The sequence below is a fragment of the Triturus cristatus genome, chromosome 3_2, assembly GCF_964204655.1.
Source record: "Triturus cristatus chromosome 3_2, aTriCri1.1, whole genome shotgun sequence".
NCBI lineage: Eukaryota > Metazoa > Chordata > Amphibia > Caudata > Salamandridae > Triturus > Triturus cristatus.
The window spans coordinates 726,165,820-726,186,409 of NC_140584.1; the positions used below are offsets into that span (position 1 = coordinate 726,165,820).

A 20,590-nucleotide genomic window follows, 5' to 3' on the forward strand; every position below is an offset into this window, starting at 1 on the left:
ACTGACTTTGGAAAAAAGATGATGTCTTAAGCTTTGACCTTCTGTCCTTCATTTTGGGATCTATTCGAGTTCGCTAACTGCGAAAAGTAAAACTGTGAGTCCCTGACAGAAATCAGGAAGGTGTACTGGCACTGGCCTGCAATGGTGATGCATTGTGGCTTCTTTCATTGTATATCTGTAAAACGAGGGTCCCCTGAGCAGCCCCTACCTCGAATGATGATGTATTCCTGTTGCTGGTCCCTCATGGAGGCCATTGCTAAAAATCAATATGTTCAATTACTGGTCCTATGTTGTCTCCGAAAAGAACCCTCCCTGTTTTCTTGTGCAGACCCAGGTTCTGCCTCCTGTGGTTAGGCGTTCATACTGCTGCAAGGTTGGACAGGCCTTTTATTCCACCCAGGGGCGTAACATTAGTCCCCCAGGGACCCTGCGGTGCGGGGAGACCCCTGAGCTCCAGGCCCCCTCCCTCCCCCAGTACTGGCCCCTGGCCTGAGAGCCCCTGTACATTGCAGGAAGAGGGTTGGGTCTCAGGTTAAGTAACACCACTGATACCACTGGAAATTTCCTTGGTGGTCCTGAGCCCTTGGAGGCTGATTTTGATAGCACAAGGCCATTACTAGTGTCTTTTCCACCTTCTCCAGCCCCCTCACCCCCATTCCTCAAAGTAATCCCAGAATGCCGAGGAAGGCTTCAAGAAAGAAAAAGAAGAGGGCGGTTGAAGGTAGAGAAAAAGTGATCAGAGACTTAGAAGAGAAAATGGAGAGTAGGCGGGACTGAGAATGGATGGATGAAAATAGAGAGAGCATGAGGAGAGGAAGTCAGCATGTACGGTTTCAGCTTTTTGTCCAGGGCTGCTTTTACTTAACCGGCCTGGCCTTGGCCTTGCACTACAGGAAGTGCCATGGACGTCGCTATCAATAACGCAGGCAATGCAATGGAACTGGTGTCATGGGCACATGGTGCCCACTGCATTGCAATAAGACGCTGCTTTTTGCTAAAACTATTGGAGTGAGGAAGCTGTGGGCCCTAAAGTAAGCGCTTCAGATTGTGACTGTTGAATGTCTTGTTGCATTCCTGGATACGTGATTAGCTGAATGATTGAATGCACTGCCTGGTACAGAAATATTTTTGAAGGAAATGTAACACTTATGGGAGGCACACCAATGAGAATTTGTAATCATTGGTAGCATTGCCACGTCATATCTTGTCTCCTACAGATGGTGGTGCAGGATTGTGTCTGTCATGTGCAAAGTTGTCTTCTCTGGGTGACTGTGTCGTGAATTGGTGATAGGTGTGTTGCATAGAAATCTTGATTTTTAATATTGCTAATTTAAATCAGGCTGTGTGCATGTGCTGGCTATATTGTTCAGCTTTGTACAGCTGTCGGTCTGCAATGTGAGGGAGCTGTTTTAGGACAGTCACCTGCCAACTCTTGAGTTTGTACATATTGGGCAGTTTGGTGCAGTTCCCATAAGTTTCTATGTTCACGATGCTCACTCTGTTTTGTCACAGTGATCTTCCTTGAAATGTAACTGCTTCCAGTGTCCACATGTATCTCATGGTAGGACTAGTTCCAGGTGTGCCCGGTTTCCTTTTGGGAGTTCAGGACTGAGGGGACGTGCATTGGTAATACAGTTTTCAGTTTTCAAGTCTTTTGTACTCATTGGTGAATTATATTTTTCAATGCCATTAAATATGTGAGTTGGATTTATGGTAAGATGTATGGCGAAAGAGCACAAGAGAACACACACAAGCACCCCCACACACACAAATGCACATAACCAAACCTTGCCTACTGACTTAGAAGTTGCCTCAGTAATCGGCAAAGGCATCTGGCTATAACCCTGTGGTATCAAAATCGTCCACCCTCGAAAATGATCTAGCTACTATGACTAGAAAATGATATATATATATATATATTCACTTAAAAAACCATAGGTTTCACACATGTTATAGTTAGCAGGACATTTCCCTCGTAAAAAACCAATGAAATTCCCCCGTTATAGTTAGTAAAGGGAACTATAACTCACGCGACCGCAATCCACTGCTGATGACGTCAGATATTACATCACTGATGACATATGTGTCTTTCTGTAAAATAAATATTTATTAAATATGTATAGCTAAAGGTTAAAGGAAAGAAAAATGGGTAAATAAGTGAATAAATACAGTGATGTAATATCTGACGTCATCAGCAGTGGATTGCGGTCGCGTGAGTTATAGTTCCCTTTACTAACTATAACGGGGGAATTTCATTGGTTTTTTACGAGGGAAATGTCCTGCTAACTATAACATGTGTGAAACCTATGGTTTTTTAAGTGAATTTGCAAGGTTTTTTAAATGCTAATTCCTAACTATAACATGTGTGAAACCTATGGTTTTTTCAGTGAATTTGTACGGTTTTTTAAATGCTAAGTTATGTATTTATTATTATTTTTTTTTTTTTTTTTAAGGTTTTTCACGGTAAGCGCACTCCGTGATTTTTCGTCAAAATATTAAAAACATTTATGGCCCTTGGGGACCCCCTGACAATGGCTAGGGGGTCAGGAACTGTCCACCCTGCCCCCTTTTCATGTTCTCCACCTTTATTTTTCACCTCCCTCGAACTGCGAGAGACAAAATGGCGGCCGACACTTCCTGGTTTCGACCGATTCGAATGTTTACTAAGATCTAACAACCTATCAGAATTGCGCTCGCGCACGGCAGGGTGCGCTTACCGTACGCGCACGGTGCACGCCTATAGATATATATATGCTTTTAAATGCTATTTTCTCAGAAAATACTGAACAGATTTACACCAGACCTGCAAAAGGCACATCCCTGACCTGAGGACTACCTCTCTGCCAAATTTCAAGGTTTTCTGTTCAGTCGTTCGGGCTGTAGCGCGGACTAAAAGTCCTATGGGAAAATGCATGGGGAAAACGTGTTTTGGGACCCCCCCTTTTTCTCAGCCCCCGCTTGACGAATTCACCCGAGACTTTCAGGGAAGGAGCGGAGCGGAGCGTCCCACCTATTTTGAAAATTTCGCGAGGATTTGTCAATCGACGCAAAAGTTATTCAAAATAGAATGTTGCGGATTTCCTATGGAAACACGGTCCTAACTATAACTATCTACTGGCGACCGCCAGTAGATAATATATATATATATTTGTATGTGTGTGTGTGTGTGTGTGTGTGTGTGTGTGTGTGTGTGTGTGTGTGTGTGTGTGTGTGTACGTGAGCACACACATATACATATAAAGAGAGAGTGCGCATGAATAGATCTCCTTCAACATCAGCACATTTTCTGTTCTAACAAGTGCGGGTGAATAATGTTTAGCACATGCGTAGTTATTTTCCGCACATCATGAGGTGAGGAATTCAAAATTGCTTTCTCGTTTAGTATGGAAAATACGTGTAGTAAAACAGGAACAAAAACCTTAACCGGTGTGTAGTTTTAGACTAATAGATTGTGGAGCAGCAAATGCGAGCACGACAAATTGTATCTTTAGATACAGGTTATTATTTCATAAAGCAGTTTAGAGGAATTGTGACACCTCTATCTTTCACAATAAAGGTGTGTGGTTGGGGGTTGCTGCTGTCACCACATTACCAACTGGTAAGCGCTGTGAAGCATAATTTATATGTTGATAACAACGAAAAATTCTCTAAATTGACTTTCTGCATCATCCTGGTTAAAGGCTGAAGAAGGAATAAGTCCATGAAGAGCTGACAAAATGCAGATTTATTACACATGTATATCAATAAATAAAATGCTATTTAAAAATGGTTCCATTGGTGGAGCCCAGACTTCACAATAAATAAATGTTATGTGCATTTTCTTACTTTACACAGTATCTTCGTTATTTTAGCTATAAATTATATGTAAACTAGTGTTTCTTAATTATTGAACCTTTGATTTCGGCTAAAAGTCATAAGATGTTACAATCACAGAAATATAAAATTCATTATCAATATCAATAAAAACGCATAACTAGTTATTTTAATGAATATAAATGTATTCAAATCTAAATATTACTTTTGCAAAATATCAACATTTGTAAAAAAATAAACATACCTTAATTTTGAAAATATATACATGGCATACTGTGAGCATACAAAAGATGGAGAAAAGATTAAGGGCCTGATTTAGATCTTTACAGTAATGGTCCCGCCAGCTCTTTTTCATCGTATTTCCCGACCGCCTACCAGGTGATCCATTCACCCTATTTAGATGTTGGCCGGCCTATAGATGAAAGACCATAGGAGTGCCACCGTCTCCGTCAAAATTTCTCACCTGTGTCGATGGCTCCATAGGGAAAGGCGGCTGTCGGAGGTGCAGCCTTTGTCCGCCGGGTCAATCACGATGCGCATTACCGCCGACGCAATTTTGGCAGCAAAGCCTCCACACTTGAGTTGGTGGATTGGAAGGGATAAAAGGCAGAACCACACTTTTTCTCACTTTCATACTCCCAGTTCCACCTTAGAGCTGATCTTCCAAGTCCTGCTTCTGCTGCCTAACCATGAAGCAAATCCAGCCAGACCATCTTCAACGTCTACATGACACCGCTCGCCAACATCGTCTGATCAAACAACCTCAACATCATCTCATATGCCGACGACACTCAGCTGATCCTCTCCCTCACCAAAGACCCCGCCACCGCCAAAACCAACTTCCACGATGGAATGAAGTCCGTCGCCGAATGGATGAAGAACAGTCGCCTGAAACTGAACCCGGACAAGACGGAGGTCCTCATCATCGGCTCCACCCCCTCCACCTGGGACGACTCCTGGTGCCCGGCCTCACTGGGAGCTGCGCCTACACCCACCAACCACGCACGCAACCTGGGTTTCATCCTGGTCTCATCTCTGTCAATGACCCAGCAAGTCATCGCCGTCTCTTCCTCCTGCTTCAGCACCCTCTGTATACTTTTCAAGATCTACACATGGATCCCCACCAGAACCAGAAGGACGGTCCCCCAGGCCCTCGTCACCAGCAGTCTGGACTATGGCAATGCCCTCTATGCAGGAACCACGGCTAAACTCCAGAAGAGACTCCAACGCATACAGAACGTCTCCACATGTCTCATCCTCGACATCCCCCGACACAACCACATCACTGCCCACCTGATGAACCTGCACTGGCTCCCCGTCAACAAGAGGATCACCTTCAAGCTCCTCATCCACGCCCACAAAGCACTCCACAATACCGGACCAGCATACCTCAACAAACGACTCACCTTCTACACTCCCAACTGCCAGCTTCGCTCCGCTGACCTCGCCCTCGCCATCATTCCACGCATCCACCGAACGACTACCGGTGGCAGATCCTTCTCTCACTTCGCCGCCAAGACATGGAGCACCCTCCCCATCCACCTACGACAGACCCAGGACCAGCTGACCTTCAGGAGACTTCTCAAGACTTGGTTGTTCGAACAGTAGCAGCTCCCCCCCTCCCTCAGCGCCTTGAGACCCTCCCGGGTGAGTAGCGCACACTACAAATGTTTGATTGATTGATTGACCCTGTCTTGACCAGAATCGGAGATAAGCTCCTCTTTTACCTGCTAACTCTTGACTTGTTTGTTAAAATTTGCATTGTACTCATGGATTTTTAAATCTCTTACAAGAAATAGCATGCCAATGTGCGATGCATATGTGTGAAATGTTGACATTTAAAAAAATTAAAGAAACGCACCTGTATGATTGCAATGTATTTCAAAATATGATGCAAGCTGCCTTCAATAAATGCAAGTTGTAGCACGCCCCAAGCAGTAGATGCTTGGGATGGCCCCAATGATGAAGCATGTCACCTAGGGGCAACCCTGGGTGAGTGAGGGGACTCTAGAAAAGCATTTTCCTTTTCTAAATTGTTGAGGCTCACCACTGTATGTTGACTTAGGCTAGTTTCTCATGATCCATTATCTATGGATCAATTGAGTGTACTTCAATAAATGTTCACTCACACAAAAAAGGACATCAACACAAAAAATCTAAAAGTGACCATTCAGGTGTGTTTAAATAAATTGCGTAAATTATCAAATTAAATACATGTGCATTGCACATCACAGGGATAAGTGAAATTTAACATGATCCAGGTATGCTAACATTTGTTGCATATGGCAACTAAGTCCTTGGATGGCATTCAGGAGTGCAGGCTAGATTATAGAGGTGCTGCGTAAGAGAGGTTGGCCAACTGGGGGGAGCAAGAGGGAGGGTGGAGATGGCTCTATAGGTGGCAGACACGGATACAGGTGAAACAGTTGCTGTGGGGTTTGCCACCGCTCGGGTCTGGTCGCTTCTGGAGCCCTCCGAAGATGACATAGAACTGGTGGCCTCCATGCCAGTCCCCTCAACTGCTGTGCCACTGCATCCATCAGTGTTGGTGGTCTCACCAGTCTAAACACAGTGGACAGCTGTTTCCCCACCTATGTGGCCAATTTCTCCTTCGCCTGCTCCTGATGATACTGAAAACACATATACAATAGTTTTATTATATCTGTGTAAATAGAACTGAACATAAACTGTATTCTCAAAACATTTTTCAAGTTTTCAGATTTCACTTGCTTCAAAGCTCACAAAATGTTGTTCTTTATTATCAATATCTCATGCATGTAGGGAAGATCTTCAGAAACTATTTTGTTACAGTTTTGTAATTTCTCAGGATAGCTCCTATGTCATTTATGATATTGTCTCTTTTCCATGTTTTATTCTCTGCAGAACTGTTAAACACATCTGAATGGTTGGGCTTTGTTGTTTGGGATAGTAAATGTAGGTCACCAAAATGCATATTAACTAAAAATACCTTTGGATAGTGTGTGTACAAGGTCAAAAGAGCTACATTATACTCATTCACACGAAGTAAAATATGAATCAATGTGTGTAAACAAATACTGCAATGTTGTACAAGTAGTTGTATAAACTGAAAGCCTGTTTCCTTTGGGCATTTCACAATGGGCCCATGAGATGGAAGTGGGACGTCTTTTTGCCACGCCTGTTGTTTGCCTAAAGGGAGGTACCTCAGACGTCCTTAGGGTTCAGTCCCTATGAACTCCTGTACGGTCACCCTGTGAGAGGACCTCTGAGTCTGGGGAAGGAGGGTTGGGAAAAGTCCCCTGGTAATACCCCCTAGGATGTGTTCAGCTATATGCTGGCATTCCGCAACCAGACTCAACGCTTCAGGAAACTCGCTCAGGCGAACCTGGAAGCTATCAAAAAGAACAAGGCTTAGCACCAAGAGGATTTACAATTTTTACTTAGGAGCTACACAGCCCATGGGAATAATAATTTCCCCTCAGCTACTGGTATTGCATCCAGATTAATGTAGTCCTAGTCCTCTTTAATTTCAGAAGAAACCAATATAACAACCCTCCGCTATCTGACAATCACTCCTCCACAAAAACAGGTGAAAAAACCTCAAGAAAATGAAGGTGGGAGTGAGAGGGCACCTCACGTACGCAACACCAGGGAGGCTACCAGCCGGTTCTCGCCAGTATGCCCACGTTTTATCATCATCGGTTGCCCACTCACAAAAGTCAGGAAACTAGTGTCCAGTGAAAAAAGAAAGAAAACAGATCAAGGAAGAAAAGTTTTTACTGTCTCCATCAAAGAAAGAAGCCCGTGTATTGCGAAGAACCAGATGTCCCAAGCAATATTTTAAATTGAGTTAAACTCACTAAAAGTAACCCTCTTTATTCAAACTAGTGAGTCTACTCAAAATAGAAGCATTCGCTGTTGCTAACCTTTGTAAAGAAGGCCAACATGTTTCATTGCCATTTATCTTTGTTCGATACCAAAGGGGATGATGGACTGAGCGTTTGAGCAAATCAAACACTCACCCCCAGTCAACTGATCTGGGTTTAATCCATCATCATTCTTTAGCTCACTCCACCACCCCAGTTCAGACATGGCCATATGCAAATCAGTCTGACCCTGTGCCTCATGGGAACAGTCCAGCCCGAACTGCCAAGCCATGTCTTCCCTGGACCGGAAACAAGCATCCTGGGACCGGTTTCGGGTTCATAACCCTCATCAGCCAGGCTATCTTGAATCTAGTGGAAAAGTGAGCAAGGGATCCACGTCTGGACATACCCTGCAAACTTAGGGCGAACAAAGCGATACCAAAGGGGATGATGGACTGAGCGTTTGAGCAAATCAAACACTCACCCCCAGTCAACTGATCTGGGTTTAATCTATCATCATTCTTTAGCTCACTCCTCCACCCCAGTTCAGACATGGCCATATGCAAATCAGTCTGACCCTGTGCCTCATGGGAACAGTCCAGCCCGAACTGCCAAGCCATGTCTTCCCTGGACCGGAAACAAGCATCCTGGGACCGGTTTCGGGTTCATAACCCTCATCAGCCAGGCTATCTTGAATCTAGTGGAAAAGTGAGCAAGGGATCCACGTCTGGACATACCCTGCCAACTTAGGGCGAACAAAGCGATACCAAAGGGGATGATGGACTGTTCTGGCAAATTCATCAGGGCATAGGGTTTCAATCAAGCACCTCACTGGACAAATGCTTTTATGTTGCGGAAGGGCTGTTAAAAACAGAGAAGAAAACAAAACAGAATAGCCAATTTCTGTTCTATTATCAATAAAAACGGACCAACCACATCTATTCATAGTCGAGTCTTTTACACACCAATTACGCGTTTCAATTGGAGGTATTTGCCATGTAGAGGCCGAGGGCATTCGTACCTGCCTCCACTATACCACACGGGGTTGTGTTGAGTACTCTTTCCCCGCTTTTTAGAGCTGCACTATCGCTAACTCGTTATCCACCTGTGGAAAGAAGGCGTTTAAAAAAAAAAAAAAAAAAAAAACTTTTTGTCAGTCAGACTTCGTATCTCACTTCGTTTCATAGTGTGTGTAGTATATTTTGAATACCCCTATTTATTCCACACTGACACTCTCATTGAGTCCAGCATCCATCTAGTAATATGCCGGAGGGGTTTCTGCTTTCCACAATGCACCCAATGCGGCTGTGTCTACCTTCAGTCAGCGCATCTAATCACCACCCCGGCACATGATATTTGCCCGTAATCACACAGAGCATTTGTAAGAGCACTCAACCGCTGAGACCGTTTCTCTCACCGCAACTGCTATCTGGAAGGGCCGTCTCTCATCCCCGCTTCACTTTCCTGTTGAAACGCGGCTACTGATATTATCCTACCTGAGCTCCGCCCCTCTGCTTCCACCTTACGTGTTACGGGGCCAGAGCTCGCACCACTTAGATCTCTTACCCGCCAGCGGCGGCCATCTTAAAGTGTATAATGGTCCCTACAAGCCATATTAACTCGGGACCTCTAAGCACTACAGAAGGGCTAAATGAGGATTGTTCACTACAATATAACCACGTTTATCCAATAAACATGAATACAACCAGATTCTCATCATGTGATCATTGAGCGGTTTATCAATTTCAGACTGCTCATATCATCTTATGTTTTTTGCATGGCAATGCTGGATCTAAGAATAAACAGGGGAAGCACACTCTCTTTTCACCTACCCCCGGTGTACACCACAACCGCTTCAATCAAGAAAATCTGGGAGGAGTATATTGTGAATTACTCCACCCACCACTGCATCTATTCTGAAGGGATTCATATTAGTTTCACTTCTTACATGTCTCATGCCTGTCTCCTGGGCATTTCTGCAGTACGACCCAATAGGTTCTTAACAATACTGTCAAGGGTTCTACTGTCTGCTTACTTTGTTCCACTCAACATGATCGTTTAAACCCACCTGATCCACTTTTTCAGAAAAAATCCAACGAGCTTCTCTTGTTGCTAGGACTTGCTCAATACAATCATTGCTGGCCACTACCTTCTCCAAAACCACCCACTTCAAGGCCTGTAAATCATGTTTAGATTCGCAAAAGTGTTGTACCAGGCGCGTGGTAAGTTTACCAGCTTTAATAGTGCTTAAGTGTTCTTGAATCCGAATTTTTATTTTCCTTGTTGTGAGGCCAACATACTGTAACCCACACTGACATGTAAGTCTATAGATAACATTTGTTGTGTTACAATTTGAAAATGTATTTAAATACCACATTTTACCGTTATTTAGGCTTACAAACTTGGTCTTCTCCGTCAAATTACAGACCGAACAACTGCCACAAGCATAGTGTCCGGCCGGAACTGATGAAATCCTTTGTGTCACCTGCGGTCGTGAATGTACCAATTTATCTTTTAAATTAGTAGCACGCTTGAATGCAAATCTGGGTTGAGGCATTTTAAAATCTGCAGTGGACAGCAGTGGCCAATGTTTCCTCATCAATTGTCTTATCTTGGATGCCAAGGGGTCATATGTCATAACCACAGTCAGACAATCACCTACTTCCCTTATGTTCCTTTCTAAAAGTGCCTCCCGAGGTGTATTCCGGGCCCTTTTACATGCTCTATTAATGATCTCCATGGGATAAGATCTTTGAATCAATTTACCCGAGAGCTCTTCTGCCTGTTGAGAGAAAGTCTCTAAGGTAGAGCAATTACGGCGGTACCTAAAAAATTGGCCTACCGGTAAATTATCCCGTAGAGCCCTAGGGTGATATGACTGATAGTGTAGCAATGAATTTCTATCAGACCCTTTTTGGTGGACCATCGTGTTCAGTTTGTTACCTGGAAGCTAGCCAGGAAGAAATTAAAAGAATGCCACTCTGGTCGAATTTTAACCTGGGCAGAATGTGTGGGTGATGGCGCCAGTGGAGCCTTGTGTGCTCCAAGACCAGTGGACTGAGCCATATGAGGTGGTGGAGCACAAGAACGATGTAACCTATCTGTTTGACTTTCGGTCTCCCAGGAACCCTTTGAGGGTCCTCACATGTGAACCACCTCAAGCCACACTTTGAGAGGTCTGATGTGACCATGCTCCTTGCTACAGATGATGGGATGGAGGAAGAGAGTGACCCTCTTCCCGACCTCCTGTCAGCAGAGGAGCAGGATGGGTCAGTGGATGGGGTAAACCTCTCACCTACCCTGACCCCAGAATAGCAGAGGGACTGTCGCCATGTGATGGGTCAGTTCACCTCCCTGTTCTCCCTGATGCCAGGAGTCACCAATTGGTGCATCCATGATGTGGACACTGGGGACAGTCTACCTGTGAAACAGAAATTTTACAGGGTAGCTGACAAGGTCAGGGCCAGCATCAAGGAAGAAGTTTCCAAGATGTTGGCGCTAGGGGTAATTGAGCCCTCCAGCAGCCCGTGGGCTAGCGCAGTGGTCTTAGTACCAAAAGCTGCTGCACCCTGTGCCACCCCAGAACTCCGGTTCTGTGTGGACTACCGTGGGGTCAATGGGGTCACCAAGACTAATGCACACCCCATCCCCAGAGCTGATGAGCTCGTGGATCGGTTGATCGCTCCCCAGTACCTCAGTACATTTGATTTAAGCTCTGGGTACTGACAGATTGCCTTAATTGAGGGGGCCAAAGAGAGGTCAGCGTTTTTTACACCAGAGGGGCACTTCCAGTTCCGTGTCATGCCCTTTGGGTTGAAAAATGCCCCTGCCACTTTCCATAGACTGTTCAACCGGGTACTGTGCGGGCTGGAGGAATTCAGCGCCACTTACCTGGATGACATTGCTGTGTTCAGCTCCAGTTGGGAAGAACATTTGCAACACCTCTGTGAAGTGTTGAAGGCTCTGCAAAGGCCAGGCCTCACTATCAAGGCCAGTAAGTGCCAGATAGGGCAGGGATCTGTGGTGTACTTGGGACACCAGGTAGGGAGCATCCAGGTGGTGCCCCTACAAGCAAAGATTGATACCATTCCGGCTTGGGAGCCCCCCAAGACCAAGACAGAGGTGAGAGCCATCTTAGGTCTCACCAGGTATTACAGACGGTTTGTCAAGGGGTATGGCACCATTGTTGCCACCTTGACAGAGCTGACTTCAAGGAAGCAGCGCAGGAAGGTGATCTGTACCGATGCCTGCCGGACTGCATTTGATGCCCTGAAAGCTGCCACGTGCACAGCACCCGTGCTCAAGGCGCCTGATTTCTCCAAAGAGTTTGTGGTGCAGACAGATGCTTCAGAGCATGGAGTGGGAGCAGTACTCTCACAATTGAACAACGAGGGCTTGGATCAACCCGTAGATTTCATTAGCAGGAGGCTACTTCCCAGGAACAAAGTAGGAGTGCAATTGAAAGGGAAGCTTTTGCTGTGGTCTGGACGCTGAAGAAGCTAAGGCGCTACTTGTTTGCGACTCACTTCCGGGTTCAGACAGACCACAGGCCCCTCAGATGGTTAATGCAGATGAGGGGTGAGAACCCAAAACTGTTGAGGTGGTCCACCACCCTATAGGGAATGGACTTTACGGTGGAACACCGCCCTGGTACAGAACACGCCAGTGCTGATGATCTGTCCAGGTTCTTCTGCCTTAGTGATGAGAATTCCCAAGAGGGTGAGTAGTTCTCCCCACTTTTCAGCTGGAGGGGACACTTGTTAGACCTGGCATCCTTGGTGTGGTTTCCCCTGACTTTTTGCCTCTACCTCCTGTATTTTTTGACACTGTGCTGGAATTCGTTTTTGCTGGTTTAGATGCTTTGGGCACTTTGCCACTGCTGATCAGTGCCAAATTGCAAGTGCTCCCTGTGTAAATTGTTATTGTGATTGGTTATCCATGATTGACATATTTGTTTTACCAGTAAGTCCCTAATAAAGTGCACTGAGTATGCCAGGGCTGGTAATTCATATGCTACTAGTGGGCTTGCAGCACTGATTGTGCCACCCACACGGGTAGCCCTAAAAAGGAGTCTCAGGCCTGCCACTGCAGTGCCTTTGCGCAGTTTGTTAACTGCCATGTTGATCTGGCCAGTGTACCCACTTGCTGGGCCTGACCCTTCCCTTTTCTTACACATTGGACACTCCTATGGTAGGCCCAAGGTACCCCCCCTGGGCAGGGTGCAGTGTATGTGAAAGGTAGGACATGTACTAGTGTGGGTAAGATGCCCTGATAGTGAAATACTGCCAATTTTGTTTTTCAGTATTGAAAGGCTATCTTGCCCATAGGACAGAATGGGGAATGCTGTGTAACATGTTTACCTGCATATCTTCCCATAGCAGCAAGATAGAAAAGAGTCTGGTATCCCTGAACTCAGAATTTAGTAACACATCTTTTAGGAAGGATGGTTTTTAAATTCTGTGTTTGAAAATAGCACTTTTAGAGAGTGGCTATTTTCTTGTTTAACATTTCTGTGTGCCTCTGCCTGTTTGTGGATTGACTGTCTGGTTTGAGAGTGGCAGTGGCTGGAGTGGCTCCAGGAGTCTGGGTGAGTCAGCAATAGGCTGAATAAGACCTATCTGCATTTGGAGTGGTGGGAGGAGTAGCACCTGGGCCTGAATAGGGCTGTGCCTGCCTTTCACAATGCTGGCTACACCTCCTGCGGTGTGTCTGATGGCCCTGGCCCATACTCACAAAGAAAGAATATGTGCACTAGCAAAGTGCACCCAGAGTTGGTTTGTTCTGGGTCCAGGACCCCTCACACATAGAGAACAAAGACTTTTGGGGTATAAATACGAGAGCTGAAACCCCTGAAGGTTAGACTACTTCGTGATCAAGAGGAATCCCTGCCAAAGAAGATCAGCTGAAGAGACTGAGGAGAAGTACTGCCCTTGCTGTGTGTCTGGGGTTGGCCTGCAGTTTGCTGTTTCTACTGAGGAGAGGACCAAGGGACTTTCCTGTGTGCTGTGTCTCCTGCTTGAAGAAGGACTTTGCTGTGTGCTGTGTCCATCTGAAGAAAAACTCTCCACGGGCCTGAGAAGTACTGGCCTCCTGTTTCTGAAGTCCCAGGCACAAAATGACTTCACCCCCAGCTTCCCTGAACTTCCTTGCTGGGAGTTCCAGTCTTCCAGGAGGGCCTGTAATTGTGTGTGAGGCCTTTTTGCTTTTGGAAGCCAAAAGCGCGACGCAATGAGAGAGAAGCGTGATGCCGCCGCAGCAGCCACTGTTGCATCATCGAGGAAGTGTGTCACCGCTGCTGCTGTTTGCCGTCGCCTCCCCGGAGAAACGTGCCGCCGCCACAGACGGTGCCGCATGTCGCAGGGCTGTTGCATCGCTGAGGAAGCGCACCTCTGCTGATCACCGCCGCAACACCAGAGAAGCGTGTCACCGAGGGTGTCGTCGTAGAAGCGTGTTGCAGGGCCTGTCACGGCTCAGAAAACCACCGAATTCGCCGCAAAGCTGTCGGGCTTGCACGCATCGCCTCCATGTTGTCGCATTGCAGCAAAGACGCCATTTTGGTGCATCACACCAGATCGTCGCAACGCATCGAGGCTCTATCTTGTCACATTGTAACCAGAGCGCAGGAAGAATCGACGCATCACCTTCTCTGCAACCCTTTTGTTTGTTTTGCGTTACGCATCCCAGGTACTTTGAAAATAAAGTGTCGCATTTATGATCTGCAAGTTTTTTTTTTGCAACAATCCATTCTACTGAGTATCTGGATGTTGGATTTTTGTCGTTTTGGTCTTGTTTAGTTTAGATAAAGATATTTTATTTTAAACTGGTGGGGTGTCCATTTGTTGTGTTTTCACTGTGTTACTGTGAGTGTTGGTACAAATACTTTACACCTTGCCTTTGGAATAAGCCTGTCTACTCGTGCCAAGCTACCAAGGGGGAGAGCAGGGGTTATCTAAAATGTGTATCCCCCTTACCCTGACTAGAAGCAAGGGTCCCTATTTGGTCAGAGGTATCTACCTCTGCCAACTAGAGACCCCCATTTCTAACAAAGGGTAAATACGGCATGATACTACGCGCCAGGCATATTACTAATTTAATTAAGCTTCTAGTTTATGCAGAAAATTAGTGTGAAATTGCGGATTCTGCTCTGACTGAGCTGTGCCACTCCGGTGACCAGGCACTGGGCGGATTCCTGCGCAGAGGAGCCTCCTGCTGGAGAACGGCTGTCGGGATAGTTTCAGGGAACAGCCAGCACCTCCCATTCCCAAGTCCGAGCCCCACCCGCACCGACGATCCCGAAGAGACAAAGCGGCGCACGGGATAGGCAAGGCACGGGCGCTGTCGCCGTGTGACCCATCGCCAGCTTTCTGATTTCGAGGATTGGTGCTCACCTGAGGTTTCCGGCTCCTGGCTCCTCCCATTCCCTTCGAGGCTGTGCGGCTGCGGCGGTGGTAGATGCGGATGTGGATGGCGGATGGCGGTGAAGGGTGCCAAGCGTTTCGTTGATTGAAGCGCCCTCAGGGCTCCAACTACGCACAGGACCCGGAGCGGCTCTTCCGTCCATCTTTCTTTTGGCGCTGCAAGTATACGTGTATGCGGTTTCACGCCCGCGGTCATGGTGAAGTTTGCGGGCTGATTTACTATCAGCAGAGGTAAATACGTGCCGTTGCTGTGTGAGGGACAAATCAACTCTTTTTCTGATACTGGTTCAGATGCTCAGGTTCTAAACATCCGCTAATAATCGCATGGGTGCTGTTATTTGAGCAGTGCAGGTGCAGCCTGTGGACTCAAGCATCCAGCAGCCTCAGTGGCAGGAGCTGTTGTCATCATTCTAGCGCGCCTGGAGGCGCTTTAAAAGCTGGCATGGCTCCCGCAGCGCGGGACCCGTTATTTGAGCAGTGCAGTGGTGGTGCAGCCCGTGGACTCTAGCATCCAGCAGCCTCAGCGGCGGGAGCTGCGGTCATCATTCTAGCGCGCCTGGAGGTGCTTGCTTCTTGCCTGGGATTGCTGGGATCACTGTGCTCTGTGGACTGCGCACTCGGGGAGGCCGCCGCTTGACATCGCTATCCGGGACTGCGAGGACCAGGGTGCTCGTTGGTCTTTGATCGAGCACACCTGTGAACTCTTCCCGGCCCCTCCCCCTTTCCTAATATTTGCACAGCATAAGAGCCCCGCCCCTACGCGCCAGCGGAACGCGTCCGGGGCGAAGACCGGGCAAAGAGCGGGCCCTCTGAGGCCCTCAGAGGCACGAGGAGACCGGACCGGACCGGGGAACCCCTTCTTCTTGCCAGTAATCGTGAGTTCTGATTCAGTTGATTGCATTATTTATCATGGCCGAGACTTTGTCCACAAACACGCCCACAATTACTGGTGGTATAAACAAAGGTACATTGGACGATTATTTTACTAAGGCTGTTGCGGCCATTGGAAAGGAGACTATGTTAGCTGAACGGAGGGCTGAGCGACGTCGGTCCATAGAATGTATAAAAAATAGGATGCCTATGGATAACCTGCTGCCTACTACCCCTTCTGAGATAAGTCCTCCCACTCTTACTCAGGAGGCATTAGCCATTGACAATGTTCCTATGTTGCTCCGAGACACTGAATCCCCACCTGATAAACTTAATTGTCCGTATGTTTCCACTGACTTACTTCCCTCCAGCACTTCTACTAAGGAAACTGATACGATCATTGTTCCTACTCAATCTGCGGTTAAACCCACTAAAATGAAGGTGGGGAGGGTTGCGGTGCCTAAAGCTCCAAGGCCCCCTCCCACTAAAAGAAGAAAGAGGTTAGGTGATCCGCCAAGGGATAAGATTAATCATTCTGATTTTGGCAAAGGACCCATTCATACTCTAGAATCTTTATCCTTGCCAAAGGTAACACCTATTTTATCCACAGTACACACCATGGCCACAAGTACCTCTACTTCATCGGTACCCTCCTTTTCTGACCCGATTTGTCCCCCGCATTGCCTAACTAACGAAGGTTCGATGGTAGCCCCTCTCGAGGGCATCGAACAACTGATAAGGTCACTCGTTTTACCTTTAATTGAAAGATTAAAAAATATTGAGCAATGCTTAGGGGATTTAGAACTGGCTATCACTAAACACGCGGGGGTATTCAAAGACCACACACATTCAGTCCTGCCCCCCCCCCCGTGGTACCAATGTCACCCTCTATCCACACCAGGAAAAACGATTTGGTTGGTCTTGATAGCCAGTCTATGGCCAAATCTTCCAATATAGCCCATTACCACCAAGTACAAAATGATGTGGGTGAAACGATAAAGGAAGTACCTGACCCTACCCTAGGAATGATTCCAAATGTGAGGGGTGGTATTCATCCTCTAGTCAGGGCAAGAGACCGACCAAGTCATCAAGTTGACTTACCCCCAGAAGCAGTCCCATATGTGGTAGTGCTCACGAGAGTCCCGCTTCTGGAAAAGGGCAAAAAGGAAGGCTTCCATGAGCTTAAAAATAAAACCATGCATTGGCTCATGCTAAATAGGCCCCTTCCCCCTAATGTCAACGGGGAGATATTACACGTCCGGAGACTCCCTTGGTTGGGTTGTAGAACCAAGGATATTGAGGAGGACATAATTATCATTAATTTTAGAGACCCCAGAGCAGTTACCCACATTCTTGATTGTTCTCTGGGTAATACTTGTGGCTCCATTAAACCCTGCGAATTGTTATACTTTTATCCAAGACCTCCAGTCTTTCACAACACATATCCCAGGGCCCTGGCCCGAATGCCGACATACCCCCTTGCATTCTCTGTACCCTTTGATAACCATCATTATACTTATGCACCCATTCCCGCGGCCCACGAAAACGTACCAGATTGGGTCACAGTGCCGTTCGGGAGCTATCAACATGGCCCTAGGAGGGTCAACTACAGATCACCATTTACCCCCCTGGAAGTCGTAAACAGATTCGATGCCCTATCAGGCGTTGATGATTGCGATTGACAGAGGAGTCTCTCTAATAACGGGCCCTGTACTCTGGAGTACCAGGTTGTGGATACTGATCTGACTCCCCCACTGCAGATTTCTTCCCCGCAACAATCTACTCCCTCTGGGCTAGCTCTATTTTCACCTGACCCCTATGTATTGCCCCACGAACATGTTTCTGTGTTAGCAGAGGGACCAGCTACAAATCCACCCAATCCTGTATTCGGGGGGGAGAGGAAAAATGCGGTGGGTGGGCGCTTACTAAGACAGATCCTCCCGACACAGGTTGTCCCGGCCAGGGAACGCTCTGATACTGGGGTTCGGGCCCCCTCAGTGCCAGCACAAAGTATTCCTGACGAGATTGTTATAAGTACAGCTAAGGATTTGAGGTCGCTAGAAATCCTATCTTGGAACATTGCTGGGTTACCCAACAAGTTAGATTGCGGTGAATGGGCAACCTTCATAAAGAAATATGATATATGCATGTTCCAGGAGACGTGGGCTAGAGAGAACGATTGCTACCCTGGGTTTGCAACCTTTAATGTTTTAGCCAGATGGGGAGGGAAGGGACGCCCGTCCGGAGGTTTGTCAATATGGATTGGCTCCCATCTTGGCTGCAAGGCCGAGATTGTAGAAACCAATTCAGTTGACATCTTGTGTGTGGTCTTACGCTGGCCCACTGGGAAGGGCCTAACACTGGTAAACGTATATTCCAGACCGGTTGGAGTTGCGGGCACCTCAGGGACAATGGAGGACTTGGTGACATTCCTTGATTCTCTCTCTAGTTCAGTAACACTCCTGGTTGGAGGTGACTTCAACACCCAGTACGAACCATTCCCGATTCATCTAGATGGGGTTAGTAGCGAGGAGGATGATCTCTGGGATATTCCAAGTATTGCGGGTCCGCCGGTTAGGTCATGCTCACCACTCCTACTCCAAATAATAACAATGATCCTTGCAAACTCACTTAGAGCTTGCAATGGCAGGTTCAAAGGGGACACACCTCGGCAACCAACCTTCAACAGATTAGGCCAGGAGTCTCGGATAGATTATATATTGATCAAACTTCAGGACTGGAAACTAGTTTTAGATTTTAAAATAGCCCCCAGGCTGGACAGTGACCACAATGGCCTGACCCTCTCCCTGGCTGCTGACGGATTTCTAAATGCTGCTGCCCCAGAAAATAGAGTATTCGCTCCAAGTCTAACCTTATCTAGCAACAGGCGAAGAATAAGGTGGGACAAACTCTTAGAAAAACCAAACTGCATTAGGACTATCTATGAGCTAGTGGCATCAGCCCTTGAAAAGGTGGGAAGACTTCTCCCACTACTGCCCTCGCCTGATGGGTGCCTCTCTCTTGGGGACATTCATCTGAATCTGTGCAATAACCTCGCTGAGGTATTGAACCCTGTGGTCCGGGACAGGAAAGTGAAGAGAGAAAGAGCCTCATGGTTCAATGCTAGCTGTAGAAAAGCCAAGGCAGACCTTCTCCTGGCATTTAAAAGTAAGGAGGCCTCATCGGTAATTAGGGAAAAGCGGGCTGCTTATAAGCTCCTTCTTGAAAATGCCAAAATAGATTGGGACTGGGAGAATTGGTCAGAAATGACATCTGCACTCAATGTCAGAGACCCTAGGAAATTCTGGCAAATAGTCAAACATGGCTCAGTCGAGCCTGTTATGGCTATAGAGGGAAACATCGCGCCTGAAGTGTGGGAGGAACATTTTTCATCGCTCTACAGTATAGCTGGGCTGGATCACCTAGGAACTCAGGTTGGGGCAATAGCCTCCCTAACCACTGATAACTCTTCCGCGATGGGTGACTTCAATTTGGAGGAATTGGAAATGGCAATTACTCGCCTTTCCTCGGGAAAAGCGCCAGGTCTTGATAAGCTCCCAGGCGACCTTCTAAAGCACGAGGTTAGAATCTGGGCCCCCTACCTCCTGGTATTGTTCAATGCCATCGTCCACGGTATGGCGGTCCCGCCACTTGGCTTGGGGCGGAGATCGTGCCTATTTTTAAAAGGGGCTCACCCCTACTCCCCGCTAATTATAGACCGATCAGTCTGATAGACGTCCCTCAGAAGCTTTTTGCGAGGCTTCTGTTGGATCGTCTCTTGGACTGGATCGAAGATAGGGACATCTTGAGCCCCCTCCAGGCCGGGTTTCGGCAAAAGACTTCTACCATAGACCAGGTCTTCAGGCTGTCCCTTTTATACTGGAAAACAATACAGTTGGAGGGTGGCAGCCTCTATACTGTATTTGTGGACCTAAGGGCGGCCTTCGACCTGGTTCCACGTGGTAAGCTGTGGGAAGTGCTGGCTAGAGCCGGGGTGCCAGGTGATCTTCTGTCAATGATCATCCGCCTCCATACCAACACCTATGCTCAAGTGAGGTGTGGTAGGCATGGCTCCTTATCAAATAAGTTTCCCGTTGACAGAGGGGTAAGACAGGGGTGTGTACTCGCACCGACCCTGTTCTGCCTCTTTGTCAACGGGGTTATTGATCACCTTAACGAGGTCCCCAACTCCGACGTCCCAAAGCTGGCGGGAAGGAGGGTTCCGGCAATTATGTTTGCGGGCGATACCCTCCTTCTCTCCAAGTCGCCGATGGGAATTCAGCGTGTGTTAGATGGCTTTGGGGACTTCTGTAGAGAGCACGGTTTGGAGATTAACACTCTAAAGACCAAATTTATGGCCTTCAATCCGCCACCTAGGTTTCACCGTATCCCACGCATAGGGAATAACATGCTAGAACGAGTCAACACCTTTGAATATCTTGGTGTAACCCTTAATGAGAAAATGGGGTGGGGTTCGCACCAGGAGAAAGCAAGGCTGAAACTAGCGCAACACGTGGGTGGGATACTAAGGTTGGCGGGGAAGAATAGGTCGACCCTCAAACCCATAGGCCCTCCGCTCCACATTTACAGGGTGCAAGCCAGAGGAGCCGTTATTTATGGCAGCGAACTATGGGGACATAAAGT

The 20,590-nt window shown here is 47.2% G+C and overlaps 1 protein-coding gene across 1 annotated transcript in view; it reads left to right on the top strand.

The window, feature by feature from the left end:
* TMEFF2 (transmembrane protein with EGF like and two follistatin like domains 2) overlaps positions 1 to 20,590 on the top strand; it is an 826,595-nt gene that overhangs the window by 341,098 nt on the left and 464,907 nt on the right. The gene's annotated exons all lie outside the window — the stretch shown is intronic.